Here is a 13,754-nt window from a genome sequence, read left to right on the forward strand (position 1 = left end):
AGGGGCGCCTGGGTGGCTCAGTCAGTTAAGTGTCCAACTTCAGCTCAGGTCATGATCTTGTGGATTGTGGGTACGAGCCACCCACCCCCCACCCCCATCCCCATCGATGGGCTTTGTGCTGACAGCTCAGAGACTGGAGCCTGCTTCAGATTCTGTGTCTCCCTCTCTCTCTGCCCCTCTCCCACTCACACTCTATCTCTCTCTCTGAAAAATAAACATTAAAAAATATTTTTTTTAAAGAATATACAGGGAAAGCAAAAATCTCTAGACTAAGACTAAGAAGAAGTTATCTATAACTCTTATTTTATCATGTCTACTGGAGAGGGAGATGTATGCCTGAATTGAAGAGGCCCATCTGCTGTTTTAACCATTGCTAAAAAGGGCTGTTGATCCTCTGAGAAGCAGAGGAGGAGAAAAGAGCAAGGCAGCTCAAAGAATAACCTCCAGAAAGACCGCAAATGTCTTATGCTTCTATTGGCCTTACCTCTCCAACACGTCTGAGTAGGATAAAACTGAAGTTACTATGAGTTCAGTTACCACAAGGTTTTCTTAAAATAAAATATGTAGAGATTACTTGAATTTAAATATTCAATTCATATGTAAATGCCCTGCCATAAACATTAATCTAATGCATATCCTACCATAAGAGAAGTCTTCTAGGGGCGCCTGGGTGGCTCAGTCGGTTGAGGATCCGACTTCAGCTCAGGTCATGATCTCACGGTTCGTGAGTTCGAGCCCTGCATCAGGCTCTGGGCTGATGGCTCAGAGCCTGGAGCCTGCTTCAGATTCTGTGTCTCCCTCTCTCTCTGCCCCTCCCCCATTCATGCTCTGTCTCTCTCTGTCTCAAAAATAAATAAAACATTAAAAAAAAATTTTTTAAATAAAAATAAAAAAAAGAGAAGTCTCCTAATTTTCTTCTCTGCAAGAGCAAGGGATACACCCCAAAATATGGGAATACAGTTATGCAAAAGGTCCTGCACAAGGTTATTCCAGCATAGTCCTTACAGAGGAGCATTCCGGTTGTAGGAGGGCTAACAACACTGACTCCATCTTTGGCCCTCCATCTTGTTCATGCCCATGCAGTGACCTCCCTCAGGACTATGTGTTCTAGGCCCTGTGGAAGTTAGTGTATGCCCTGACTAGAATGTGGGGAGGCTTGTTCTGATCTTCCCTAGAGAGGAGCACATAACAGGCCACTTCAGGCAACTAGTAGAGATCTTCTGGGGCACAGAAGGTGCCACTTCAGGCAACTAGCAAAGACAACTGGCATACAAAAGACCCTACTTGAGATAATTAGTTATATCTTCTGGCACACAGGATGGCATCACTTTAGATAACCACTCAACAGCCCACCACCATGCCCCTTGCTCTATGAAAGCTGGGGATTAAGGTCCGGACTAAAGGAGAATTGCAGAGAAGAGCTGCGTACAGCCTGGATCATCTGTCCACCCAATCCCCCCTCATCAGTAAGCTACCCTGAATAAAACTCTGTCTAACCATTACGGAGCGACTTCCTTCATTCTTTTGATCTCATAGTGCCTTCTCAGTATCAGAGGATATGTACTGACCCTCTTCTACCTCCTTTTTTTTTAATGTTCATTTGTTTATTTTGAGAGAAAGAGAGAGATGTGTGGGGGAGGAGCAGAGAGAAGTAGAAAGAGAATCCCAAGCAGGCTCCATGCTGTTAGCGCAGAGCCTGACTCAGGGCTCAATCCCATGAACCATGAAATCATGACCTGAGCAGTTCCCACGAACTGTGAAATCACGATCTCAGCTGAAATCTAGAGTTGGATGCTCAGCTGACTGAGCCACCCAGGCTCCCTACCTCCTCCAGCTTCTAACACCAGTGCCTTTCTCTCAAATCCCCCAGCTTTATAACAGGCACCCATGTATAATTCCTCCCAGCTACTGTTCATACAATTCCAACCGGCCACCATGCTGCAACAATATTTATGACCCCTCCCTCCCTATGATCGCACCATGTTTCCATTCCTTGCTGCCTCTGCATTTTTACCCCATGATTCTGGGACCATTTCCTTGAAATGGTCTTTATCTGATCTTTATCCTCTCCCACTTTCAGCAAAAGCCTTAAGCCTCTGTAAAATGTTTAATGACCAGGCCATTCATATTTCTTTGTTTCTTAGTATAGCATGCCTAGCACTATCACTTCTAGGTATTAGAAGTCAAAACTCTTTGGTTTTAGACAAAATAAAAGAATCACCAAAGAATAATATGGCCACACTCCCTGACAACGGTTATAGCTAACACTCATGGGACAAGCATGTAAAGTATAACCTTCCACATCAGATCTCATTGGCTGAGAACCTATGCCAAGAGCTGAAGCATGAGAAAATATACACATATTCACAATGAGTGGTAACAAGTTGATATGTATTTTTATATGAATGAGAAATGTATTTCAGAGACAAAGAGCAACAAGCCAGCTCTATGTAGATGGCATCACCTGCGGTAAAATATGTACCTTATACCCCACCCTAAAACACAGTCTTTTTTTTTAATGCTTATTTATTTTTGAGAGAGAGACAGAGCACAAGCAGGGGAGGGGCAGAGAGAGGGGGGGAGACACAGAATCTGAAGCAAGCAAGCAAGTTCCAGGCTCTGAGCTGTCAGCACGGAGCCCAATGCGGGGCTTGAACCCACAAACTGTGAGATCATGACCTGAGCCTGAAGTCGGACACTTAACTGACTGAGCCACCCAGGTGCCTCAAACACAGTCTTTACATAAAACAAATATTGCCATTAAAGAACAAGTGTCCAGTCACTCAAATTTAGTCTTTCATCTTGCAAAGATTTTGTTCACCTAATATCTTAACAGCCATATCATAAACTTAAATTTATATTAAATATGTCTAGGGAATCCAATTTATTGCTCCAGCAAAATTCCCCTTAGTTGAAGTATCTACCATATCACTGCTAAATAATTTAACAGAGTTGTATAATTTGGCAACGAGGGTAAAAATAGCAGTGAACTCTTATAATTTGATCTTTGATGTGTCTCCTAATCACTGTAAAAACTCCAAAGAGTTTCTTTGCCATTATGCAAAAACATTTATTGCAAGTTTCATTACTGCACATCAAAAATATTTACCATATCCAGCAAATTACATAAATCTATAACACAGAAATATACAGTAATCATTTTAATTATAAAAATAGTATTTATGTGGTATTTTCCTTGAAACACCAAGGGCCATAAATAGTCTCAGTTATACTAAATAATTATGTAATTATTCTATTTACAATTTAAATAATATACTCATAAATGTGCTGAGATCTCGAGACTCCCTGATTAAAAAGAGAGGGGATAGTGCCAAAAACATCTCAAGGTCATATTAAACAATCAGATGAAAGACAAAGGAGTCTGCACTAAGGCTGTACTTTTTTTTTTAAGTTTGTTTATTTACTTCGAAAAAGAGAGTGCGCGCGCGAGAGAGAGACAGAGACAGAGAGAGAGAGAGAGAGAGAGAGAGAGAGCGAGAGAGAGAGCGCACATACACAAACAGGGGAGGGGCAGAGAGAGAGAGAGGGTGAGAGAGGATCCCAACGAGGCTCCGTGCTGTCAGCACAGAGCCCGACGCAGGGCCAGATCTCACTAAGTGAACTGTGAGATCATGACTGAGCGAAGATCAAGAATGGATGCTTAACCAGCTGAGCCACCCAAGCGGCACCCTTTCCTTTTTAAAAGAAGTTTATTGAATATACTGCAAGGGAGCAGCAGGCAGGACAGCAGAGGAGAGGCTATCGGCCAAGGCTGTACTTTTAAAAACAAACCAGAAAGAGAAAGCTTAAACAGACCAGTGATAGGAAGGTGACTCTCCTCTGCTCAGCTCTGACCCATCTTTATAAAAGGACTGACTTGAGCCTTGCACAGCTTTCTCCCTACCCATGAGTTTGGCCTTCCAAACCCTATAAAAGGCTCCAGCCCCTACGGTCCTGTTTGCCTCTAGAACTCCTTCCAGATGCCCCCTTCAAAACAATTCTCCCGGTCTCAGCTTTAGTACTGGATGACTTTCCGGCTCTTGGCCAGGCACATCCAATGCCCCCTACCTCACCCACCATTCTCCTTTGCTATGGGCTTTGCAGTCAAGGTCTGCCCAGCTAATAATCAAGGCCATTCTAGGCTAAGCCCAGGACACTTTCTGCCTAGTGTTAGCAGTCAGAATTTAAAATGACCATCTTTCAACTTAGAACAAAAGAGCAGAAATGAAATACATTTCAGCTGTGGTATAAGAAATATCAGGTCTATATAAAATTCCTATATAAAGTGCTAATGGTAGAATCTTATCCCTTAAAAAGTGTCAGAAGTTCAATATATATTTCAAATGTAGAGTTTTATTATGAATCAAAGAGCATAAAATCATAACCATGAGAAGCATGGAGCTCCTTCCAGACTTGCAATGGACATGGAATTGAGAACCTGAAAGCTTAGCAACTATTTATACCTGACACCACTCTTCCTGTAAAATAGAACTTACAGAAAAACAGCTGTTACTGTACCATTAAAAAACCAAAAGTCCACTTTGGAAAACAGTTTAGCATTTCTCAAAACAATTAAACATAAAACTAAATGAAAACTTAAATCCACACAAAGATTTCCACGTGAATGTTCATAGCAACATTATTCATAATTGCCAAAAACTGCAAACAACCTACATACCCGTCATCAGGTCAATGGATAGACGTAATCTATCTATATCATATATCTATAAAGGAAATAATATTCAGCAATAAAAAGGAATGAACTGTGAAGACATGCTACATCAGGGATGGACTTCAAAATCATGTCAAATAAAAGAAGCTAGACAGAAGAATGCATATTGTGTGATTCCATTTATATGAAATGTCCAGAAAAGGTAAATTTATAAAGACATAAAAAGGAGGTTAGTAATTGCCTGCGGCTGGAGACAGGAACGGGGAGTAAGTTTCAATAAAAATGAGGGATCTTAGTGGAGAATTGAAAAGTGTTCTAGAGCCACCTTTGGTGGCTCAGTTGGTTAAATGTCAGATTCAGCTCAGGTTGTGATCTCACAGTTCGTGTGTTTGAGCCCTGTGGGTTGGACTCTGTGCTGACTGCACAGTGCCTGCTAGGGATTCTCTCTGTGCCCACCCCTCTCTCTCAAAAATGAATAAATAAACTTAAAAAAAAAAAAAGAAAAGTGCTTTAAAACTGACTTATGTTGATAGGTGCACCACCCAGTAAAGTTAAATTAAAAAAAAAAATCATTGAATTGTACACATGAAAGGGATGAATTTTATGACGTGTAAAAACGCCTCAATAAAATTGTTTTTAAAAATTGCAGGGCGCCTGGGTGGCTCAGTCAGTTAAGCGACTGACTCCAGCTCAGGTAATGATCTTGCAGTTCATCAGTTCAAGCCCTGTGTCAGGCTCTGTGCAGACAACTCAGAGCCTCAAGCCTGCTTCGGACTCTGTGTCTCCCTCTCTCTCTGCACCTCCCCCACTCACACACTGTCTCTCTCTCTCTCTCTCTCTCTCTCTCTCTCTCTCAAAAATAAATAAACATTAAAAAATAAATAAATAAAAATAAATAAATAATAATCACATTGCTTAATTTATGTGGTAAATATGTTCCTAAAAGTTTGTATATTTGAGTTTATATCTGATAAGCATAAACGAAAGCATGGAAAATGACGATATAACAATAGATATAGAAGAAATTTTAGAAGTTATTTCCTAAAAAGCATACACAAAAATATACTGATAAAACTTATGTGGACAATTCTTCAGGAAAATACAACTTCCCAAAGTTGGTTTAAAAACAAGTAGATAAATATATCGATATCCATCAGAAATTATCATTAATTGGGGTACCTGGGTGGTTCAGTGGGTTAAGCATCAAGTCATGATCTCACAGTTCCTGAGTTTGAGCTCTGCATTGGGCTCTCTCCTGTCAGCGCAGAGCCCACTTAGGATTCGCGGTCTCCCCCTCTCTCTCTCCCCCTCCCCTACTTACGTGCGTGCACGAGCACTCTCTCTCTCAAAAATAAACATTAAAAAAAAGAAATGACTATTTATCAAGGACTTATCTCTTTAAAAGATTACTGGACTAGTCAAAATAAAGGTAAGGACTTTTAAAAACTAAAGATATGTATGTGACTCTTATAGTCTCCAAGATAGTGTTTCAAGGAATTTTTTGTAAGTAAAAAAATTCATTTTATACAGTTTTTTAATTCTGATACAATCTCATTCATTATTGCTGATGTAAAAATTCTAATAATAGAACAGCGTATCTATTTTAGTAGTTAGTAATAGGGTACCTAAAGAGACTGGATCTTAAAATTCTAAATTAGAAACTGTCTTAAAATCAGTTGTAACTTTCTAAAATAAAAACTTGAATTTGCAGTTGGGCAACTCTCCCTTTTGGGGGGAGCAGATTCCCCCAGGAAATCCTTGGGGTTCTGTGAACTCTTCAGAGAGCCTGAACCAACAGAGAAAAGCAATTACACTCTCCTCAAGGTGTTAACTGCGGTGTTTGCCCAATGTTTGCGTTTGTCTTCCTGCCCCCTTCCTGAAAACTGTCTATCCTTGTCTAAGCACTGGATCAGGAAAAATAAGGAGCCAGATCGAATGCAGGAGGGCTGTACAATCCTAATCTATTCCTCACCTCATGCAGGAGTAAAGACTGTGACAAAGACATGTACTTGGTGTTCTAGGCTACAGTCATCACACATGGAATATTATTTAGAGTTGAATAAGTCATACTTTGGGAAAGATACTGTCAAGCCATGGTAGTCAAGTCAGATCATCACTCTGAGATTAGGGGTCCAATTTCACTTTCTGAGAGTAGATGTCCCCAGTGCTTTTCACACTGAAACAGAACGTATGGTGCCTTGGACCAGAGAAAAAAAGAACCTGCCCTTTTCTCTGCCTATCTCTAAGTAGAGGCTATAGCTGTGCCCTCCTACTATGGTGGTAATGACTCCACAAGAAGGCCTGTGGGTGGGTTTGGACCCGTGGGTACTTGGAATGACCACTCCTGGCAGATGTCAGCAGTCTTCATTGGTGGAGGGCAGCTGTGCCCAGCAGGGCAGCTGTCATGAGAGTCACTGCAGGAGATCTATCAGAGGCAGGAATGGAGGGGCAAGGTAAAAGACAACAACAAATCTCCTAAATGGTTGAGGAACACACTTGGAGACAGAAGTAACTTATAGCAGAAAAGCCCGTAAGGGCTTATGCCATAGTAATTTAGATAAAAACAGGAGGTATAATTCCATTCTGTAGTCACAACTAGAAAGGCCAGCAACATATGGGCTACAATGATGAATTATGCAACATGATAAAGTTGTCAAATAAGAACATCAATATGTTCACTCAAATTGACTAGAAAGGGGTTCAATAAAGTCTAATACTGTTTCCCTTAAAAAAAAACTTATTATACAAGATATAGGATATTGCTTTAACATAATAAAGATTAGCTCTCAAAAATCAACAATCAACATTCTACTTAACAGTAAATACAAGACATATTCCCATTCCCAAAAGAACCAAAACATGGGGTGCCTGGGTGGCTCAGTCAGTTAAACATCCAACTTTGGCTAAGGTCATGATCTCACAGTTCGTGAGTTCAAGCCCCGTGTCGGGCTCTGTGCAGACAACTCAAAGCCTCAAGCCTGCTTCGGACTCTGTGTCTCCCTCTCTCTCTGCCCTTCCCCTGCTTGTGCTCGCTGTCTCTCTCTCTCTGTCAAAAATAAACAAACATTAAAAAAAAAAAAAAGAACCAAGACAAAAATGCTATTATTACCAAATAATAGAGTTCAGGAACTTCTAGATAAAGCATTAAGATGGGCAACAGTAATATGAAGTAACACTTTGGAAAGAAAAAACTTTTATAATTCTCCAGTAATGTTATTGTCAAACTAGAAAATCCAAGAGAAACAAATAAAAAGCACTAGCAACATTAAAGAAATTAATAAGGTATGCAAATCAGTGACTTTCCTAAATATCATTAATAACTAAATTACAAAACATGGAAAGATATCCACAGTAGCAACAAAGACCACAATTCCTATGAAAAGGTTCTACATGAAATGTGCAGAACCTGTAAAAACCAAAGTACTAAATTTTACTGAGAGACAAAATAGATGCTTAAATAAAAAAAAAAACAAAAAAACAAAAAAACAAAACAAAAAAACACAATGGTATTGGATGGAAAGAATAAGTACCTATAAAAACATGTACTTTTCCCAAATTAAAATAGAGATCTAGTGACAGTTCAATTAAAATTCCAAAAGGAGATTGACAAAGTTAGTATAAATTTCCATATTAGAAAAGGCAAAAATATCTAAGAAAGTTTACAAAAGAAAACTAATGAGAGATTTTTCTATACTAGATATTAAAACATTTATAAAGCTACAACAAATAGTATGAGGATACCAGGCCAAAAAATTAATGAATAGATCTTCAGAAGAGATCGGTTTGGGAAGACATTAAAATATACAATAACTAAATATGATTAATAAAGGATCATAAGTTGGTGGAGAAAGGAGTCAATAATGCAAGATCATGGTGTGGGGAAAACCAGGAGTCTCTGCCTGTCATCCAAAGTCTTTTCTGTCTCTATGAGACCCTATATAATCTGGGTCCTGCTATCTTGCCAACCTCATTAATTTTTAAGTTATTTTTTTACTTATTTTGAGAGAAAGATAGAAAGCAAAAGGGGGAGGGGGCAGAGAGAGAGGGAGACAGAATCCCAAGCAGGCTCCGTGCTGTCAGCAGAGAGCCCGATGTGGGGCTTGAACTAGCTGAACTAGCCGCAACCAAGAGTCAGACGCTTATCAGACTAAGCCACCTAGGCACCCCAAGCACCCATCACTTATTTTTATTCACAATGTACATAAAGCATAGTTAAGGAAATGAGACTTCCAGACCTAACTCCAATTGGATTCATACCCTGTTTTTTGTCCATTGGGATTTCTACTTTCCCTGCAAATTCAAAAGTGCTAGCAGAAAGCAATCAAGAGGTGATTGATTGGCAAATGATTAGAAGGTGACTAATTGGCTAAATGAGAGAAGACAAAACTGGACTTGACCATTTGAACAGAATTTGGATGTTCCTTGTCTGACCCTGTTCCTGCTTCTCCCCCTCCCCCTCCCTCCATCTCTACACCACCTCCCACTTGGCATGGGCAACCCCATCTGCTGACAGCTCCCCACCTCTCCTGTCACATAGGGGAAAATGCCACTGATAAAAGGATCTTCAGTTATAGAAAATATTTTTGTTGTTATCAGAATTTTAAAAATGAGAGAATATGTAAAATACAGTCAAAACTTAGGAACAGGATCATCTGAAATCTGTGAACTGTACCACAGAATCCCCTTCCAAAAACAGGCTATAAAAGATGGGTTCTCTTCCTAATTATATGTTTCACATCCTAAAACAACTAACCATATCCATGTGGAGTATTTGCTTCTTTGTGGGGTGTGTAGGGATGGGTATGTGGGTGTGTATGGGTGCAGGTGTGGGTGTGCCTACACATGTGTGGTTTGTGTTGTCAGGACACCTGTTGTAAAAGGATCAAGGAGTATGGAAAAGAAATTTTTTCAAAATTTGTGCAATGCTTTGGGCAGTTTAATCATCCACTTTTTGAAGAACAGGAGAGAGACTTATAGGAAAAGACCTGGCTTGAATGAATTGCTCCAATAACACATATGTAATATATATTATGTACTATACACACTGTATATACAGTATTACATATGTGGTATAAAATATCTTCATTGAGTCTTCTTCTTTCCCAGAAATGTTTCACCAGTCACTGATCTCTGGAAAGGTCCAATGTGGCCTCAGGACCAGTTTGACCAGGCTAGACCATAGGTTTGGGTTTTTTTTTTTAATTGATCTGTCCTAAAGAGTGAAATTTCACAACTGTGTGACCCCATGAAAGAACTAAAAATCGCTCGACAAAACAGGAACTGGCTGTGCTTTTCATTTTTACCCATATTCCATATTCCTTATCTGCCTTTTGTAGAAATTACAACTTAAAGGTTGAACTCTTGCATAATTTTGTTATAGATAATTCTGTTTACTGAACAGTCAGAAGGAATATTATGTAATGATACTTTTCCTTCCACTCCAATCTAAAAATATGTATTATTGGATCTAATCTGCAACTGGAATCCAGCTACACAGAGACTTATTTAATTTGCCTCCAGTTTAAAACAAATAAACAAAAAACTCCACCGGTTCCACAACCCTAGAATTGCCTCATAAGAAAAATAATTTTTGAAGAGCATATTCAATTTTTCACCTTCCTGCTCCTTAATCAACACAACCACAAGGCAATATATAAACTGAAACCATGAATTAAAAACATTCTTCACAAAAATAAGAAAAAAAAACTTGGTATCAAATCATCCTGGCTCTTATAGCATAAAGAAATCAGCTTTGTGCAACCCATATGTAATATAGATCCCAGAACCAAAAAAAAAAAAAAAAAGGACTTCACATATTCCTCAGCCCAGGAACCTCCATTTATGTTATTATCTTATACTTTGTACTTCTTGCAATTTTAAATTTCCATTGTAATAAGAGGAAAAATGCCCAATGGAGATTCTTGCCAGTATTTCCAAAGAAATTCTGCTTTACCCTTAGTACTCCAAAGTATTCATGCTCTGATAAGTATGGCCATATGTGTTTCGCCTTTAGGAAGAGAATGTTTTGGGGCTGAGATTTCTCCAAAGGAAGTGAGGTAGTTTAGGGCAGAATGGACAGGAAAAAATATCATTTCTTTGAGAATTGATAATCAAGGCTTTACAACTGTCAGGAACCAGAAACTGAGGCTGGGTTATCCACAGGAATAGTGATTTAAAGGAGGAATGTGAGGGAATTTCTACGTCTATGTCACTCCCTCAACTTATGCTATTAAATTTTTCGTATGTTAAAAAAATTAAATAGGGGTGCCTGGGTGGTTCAGTTGGTTGGGTGTCCGACTTCGGCTCAGGTCATGATCTCACAGCTCGTGAGTTCGAGCCCCACATTGGGCTCTGTGCTGACAGCTCGGAGCCTGTAGCCTGCTCCAGATTCTGTGTCTCCCTCTCTCTCTCTCTACCCGCTCATGCCCTCTCTCTGTCTCAAAAATAAATGAACATTTAAAAAAAATTTTTAATAAAATAAAATAAATTTAATAAAATTTAAAAATAAAGGAGGGATAGGAAAGAGTCATTGAAACAGAAACGTAGGAATCTGACTTTCCAAATCACACCTATATACAGATGCTCAGCTTTTGGGAGCTAGTCCCAAACACTTAATCTCTGGATCTTTTTTGCTATTTGCCTTCTCCCCAGTTGATAGCCTCCATCCTTTATCTGGTCTTCCCTGTGTCCTGCAAATTCCAGGGAATTCCAATGTCTGGCTTCTAAGTCTATATAGCTTCCCAGCCTGGAATTTAGTATCCATTCTATGCTAAGGAGACACCAAGGAAGGAAAGAAAATTCCTGCCCTCAAGGTGCTTATACTCTAGTGAGAGGAAGAAGACAATAAAGTAAGTAATTAAAATACAGAATATTAATTCACCATATGACAATGCTGGTGTGGCTAAACTTTGTGATGTGCAAAAATGATGATATCATGTGAGTCAACCTATATACTAAATGGTGATGAATATTATGTTTTAAAAAATGAAGCAGGGGAGCAGTGCCTGAGTGGCTCAGTCAGTTAAGCATCCAACTTCAGGTCATGATTTCATGGTTCATGGGTTCAAGCCTCATGTCAGACTCTGTACTGACAGCTTAGAGCCTGGAACCTGCTTCAAATTCTGTGTCTCCCTCTCTCTCTGCTCCTCCTCTACTCGTACTCTCTCTCTCTCAAAAATAAACATTAAAATAAAACAAATAAAACAAAACTAAACAATTAAATTAAATTAAATTAAATTAAATTAAAAATGAAGCAGGGGAGAAGAATAGGTAGTAGGCTCGATAAAAGAGTGAGAGCAGAGAGGGTTACAACTTAAAATTGGGCAGGGGCGCCCGGGTGGTTCAGTTGGTTGAGCGTCCGGCTTCGGCTCAGGTCATGATCTCATGGTTTGTGAGTTCAAGCCCCGTGTGAGGCTCTGTGCTGACAGCTCAGAGCCTGGAACCTGCTTCGGATTCTGGGTCTCCCTCTCTCTCTCTCTGCCTGTCCCTAACTCATGCGCGCGCGCTCTCGCTCTCAAAAGTAAATAGCCCCTCCCCCACTCGTGCTCTGTCTCTCTCTCTCTCTCTCTCAAAAGTAAATAAACATTGGGGTGCCTGGGTGGCTCAGTCGGTTAAGCAGCCGACTTCGGCTCAGGTCATGATCTCGCGGTCCGTGAGTTCGAGCCCCGCGTCGGGCTCTGTGTTGACAGCTCAGAGCCTGGAGCCTGTTTCAGATTCTGTGTCTCCCTCTCTCTCTGACCCTCTCCCGTTCATACTCTGTCTCTCTCTGTCTCAAAAATAAATAAACGTTAAAAAAAAAAGTAAATAAACATTAAAAAAAATTTTTTTTAAATAAAATGGGGCAATCCATTTCCAAGTGGTACACTTATGTGACACCGTTTTTGCTACTTTATCATTATTCTTTTAAGGAGCATACATTCCTTTATACTGAGTTTTTAAAAACTTTAGAATATTAAAGTTGCCAAAAAAACGCAATAAGTAACTTAAAAATGTAAATTTTAGGGCATTTACATCAAGCAGGAATATAAGATACAAATCATATTAACAGAGTCTTATGCTCTATGAAACTAGGTTAAATACCTGGTATAAAGTGTGGTAGAAAGGCTTTAATTATATATGTTCTAAGCCACTGATTTTAAAAACAAGCAACAAACTGTATTTTAATGAGCATAGTAGAAATATAGTTTATGTTACATTTTTAAAAATTTATGTTACATTTTTAAAATGTACATGATCCAAGAACAAACAACTCCCATTAATGGATCACCCAAATAGTCAATCTAACACAATGCTTTTCAGATTTGTTTGTGAACTACAAAAATGTGGGGAGAGACGAGAAAAACTTACAAGAGGTAGCTATGAGACAGCCTAATTAAAAAATAAACTAGGGGCTCGTGGGTGGCTCAGTCAGTTAAGCATCTGACTCTTGGTTTAGGCTTAGATCATGATCTCCCAGTGTCGTGGGATAGAGCCCAGAGTTTGGGGTCTGAGCTAACAGTGTGGAGACTACTTAGGATTCTCTCTCCCGCTCTCTCTCTCCGCCTCTCCCCTGCTTGTTCTCTCTATCTCTCTCTCTCTCTCTCTAAAAAAAAACAAAACAAAAAAAACCTAATACACGGCTTAAACATTAATATAACACAAATGATATTATCAAAATTTATGACGTTGCAATAAATTCCATAAAAACCAGGATCCTAGTAAGACTAATTATTAAGTTAATCCATTGGACATGGCCTGGAATCTAAAAGGAAGACATGAATTCTCCTCCTGAATACTGAGTGATCTAGCTCAAGAATCTAACAGTTATACATAGTGCCCATTCCCCAAAAGAAATCTAAACCAGCAATGCTCAACAGAACTGTTTGCCGTGATGGAAATGTTCTGCCTTGTCCAATAAGGTAACCACTAGGCATGGATGGCTATTGAACACTTCAAATGTGGCTAATAAAACTGAAAAACAGAATTTCCAAAATTATACCATACTTACAGAATAATAGCAGGGTACCTACATCTCACAGAAACGGACTCCCAAATCAAAGCATCTAATGCCATTATTAGGAGTCGCACATCATGCAGCCAGTCC

At 39.4% G+C, this 13,754-nt stretch overlaps 1 protein-coding gene across 30 annotated transcripts in view; it reads right to left on the minus strand.

Moving 5' to 3' along the window:
• ADAM22 (ADAM metallopeptidase domain 22) overlaps window positions 1–13,754 on the minus strand; it is a 234,883-nt gene that overhangs the window by 180,016 nt on the left and 41,113 nt on the right. The gene's annotated exons all lie outside the window — the stretch shown is intronic.

Source organism: Acinonyx jubatus, chromosome A2 (assembly GCF_027475565.1).
Source record: "Acinonyx jubatus isolate Ajub_Pintada_27869175 chromosome A2, VMU_Ajub_asm_v1.0, whole genome shotgun sequence".
Taxonomy (NCBI): domain Eukaryota; kingdom Metazoa; phylum Chordata; class Mammalia; order Carnivora; family Felidae; genus Acinonyx; species Acinonyx jubatus.